This window comes from Myotis davidii, unplaced genomic scaffold (genome assembly GCF_000327345.1).
Source record: "Myotis davidii unplaced genomic scaffold, ASM32734v1 scaffold1413, whole genome shotgun sequence".
NCBI lineage: Eukaryota > Metazoa > Chordata > Mammalia > Chiroptera > Vespertilionidae > Myotis > Myotis davidii.
Genome location: NW_006286970.1, coordinates 655,359 through 657,805, shown reverse-complemented (window position 1 = coordinate 657,805; position 2,447 = coordinate 655,359). Strand labels below are relative to the sequence as shown.

The window sequence follows — 2,447 nt, the reverse complement described above, 5'->3', positions numbered from 1 at the left end:
ATGTATCTTCTTGAATCTTTTTCCAGCCATAGTTTATGGAAATATGTGTGATCCAAGTAAAGGGGCAGTTGGCCAGTAATCTTTCCATTCTGGCTTCTTTGTTAGTCCCATCAATATAATTAAACCAAGAAACTTCTTTATAAGTAACATCCATCCATGGTGAAGTTTTAGCAAAGATTTCGTGGTGTGTTTCCATTTAGTGATGGTGTAAATTGGTTTAAGAAGTAACAAGATAGAAAAAATCCTCATCTAAAATAATAAAAGTATAATATGGCTAATTAGACCAGACAGCCGAACAACCTTCCACACATCATTCCAGATGTCCTTCCAGACGAAGCTGGGGCGGCAGGGGCCAAGGCAGAGGTGGTTAGGGATGATCAGGCAGGCAAGCAAGCAGTTTGGGGCGATGAGGCAAGCAAGCAGGCAAGCAGGGGCAATCAGGCAGGCAGAGTGGTTAGGGGCGATCAGGCAGGCAGGCGAGTGGTTGTGGCAATCAGGCAGGCAGAGTGGTTAGGGACAATCAGGCAGGCAGATGGGCGAGTGGTTAGGAGTCAGCGGTCCCAGATTGCGAGAGGGTGCAGGCCGGGCTAGGGACCCCCCCCCCATGCCTGAATTTCATGCAGCGGGCCTCTAGTATGTATATATGTGTGTGTGTGTGTGTATATATATATATACATTTTAAGTGTAATGACAACTGTGAGAGAGGGACATTTTTAAGGTTATGAAGTAGTAAATCCTCATAATATTTCATCTTACGGAATATTTACTGTTTTTTATCTGCTATTAATAAGTAAAAAGAAATAAGATTATTTAACTTATGATGAAAATTATAGACTTCAGCTTAAACATGTGCAGGGAGCTACATAGTTGTTTTTTAAACAATTCTTTGCAACTGGGAGCAAAGGAGTTTGAAAACCATTGGTGTAGTATGTAGACAACTTGAAAACTTTTCTTTTTAAACCTATGTCACTCTCATTTGAGCTGAACTTTATCATATACAGGGGTGGGCAAAAGTAGGTTAATAATATGAATAATAAATAATATAGTAATTAAATAATAAAACAAGAATAAACTGTTTCACATACTCACAACTTCACACCTACTTTTTTCCACCCCTTTATTTTTAGAGGTAGAAGATGTTTGAATCAAAACCCAGAGTTAAGATCAAGTTTGTAGTTTATGTGCTTGATTCTGGCAAGGGGAGAGTTAGTAAATTTCTTCAACATCAAATATTCCTTTTCTCTAGAATCCTTTAGAAAAAGAGAAACTCTATAACAATGACTTTTTAATATAGGTATTTCTTCCATTTTTTTTGGTATCTTTAAATTGCCTTATATACTTTAGACATAATAATTATTAATATACTACCATTTATTAAGTGCCTACCTAAATTTTATAATTATAATTTTTATACTTCATTAAAAATACCTACAGAATAGGACACTGAGCCTCAGAGAGGTTAAATAGGTTGGCTCCAGCCATTGTGACTGCGTTGGTTGGGTGTCGTCCTACGCACTGAAAGGTTGCCAGTTCAATTACCCATCAGGGCACATGTCTGGGTGGCTGGCTAGATACGCAGTAGGGGGCATGCAGAAGGCAGCCAATTGATGTTTCTCTCTCTTTCTCCCTTTCCCTTCCTCTCTCTCTAAAAATCACTTTTAAAAATCTTAAATAAATAAATAGGTTGCCCAAGGGCAGATGAGGCTTAATTCAAATCCAGATCTCTCTGTCTCTTCTGTACCACACTACCTCTTACGCAGCAGGAGCTCAAATACTTGATGAGCTGGATGAACTCTGCCATTCTCTGCTCAGTTTCTCAGGCAACCTGGTCTTCCCCATAAAGAATACAAAGTACCAAATACTGACGTATAAAACTTTACTTAATGATTATGTTCTTTTAACATATTTACACTAATTTATATTTAAACTTATATTCATACTCAATAGACATTTACTAAGTACCTAGTTGGTATTAAGCAGAGGAATGAATATGATATAGTCTGTCTTCTGTCTATCAAATGTATAGCAGCAGAAATAAAACTTTCAAGTAACTGTAGCACAAGACAGAGTGTGTATTAAGGGCCACTAATGAGAGAGCTGCAGAGAGCTCTAAGAGTTCTGTTTTGAGGCATACCACTTTGAGGAGGAGAGGAAAGTCTTTTTAAAATAACCATGTTGAAAATTACTAGAATTTCAGCAATTGGTGTAACTACAGTGGACTATGGGGAAGGGAAAGACATCAGAAATGGGTAGCACTGTTTCTAATGAGGGGCCTACCTGTGTCTAGGGTTCTCCTGGGGTGGCCAGCAGTTCAAAGGGCAGCCAAGTCAGTGTCAGTCTCCAACGGAGTCCCAAAAAACTTACTTTATACATTATAGACTTTAGTAGACAGTTGACATGGCTATGATTGTCTTCCCTTTCCACATGTCTTCCACATTAAACCCACA

General features: G+C 38.5%; 1 protein-coding gene across 4 annotated transcripts in view; it reads left to right on the top strand.

Moving 5' to 3' along the window:
• Nucleotides 1-2,447, top strand: part of MAK (male germ cell associated kinase) — a 64,180-nt gene that overhangs the window by 47,857 nt on the left and 13,876 nt on the right. The window lies entirely within an intron of this gene.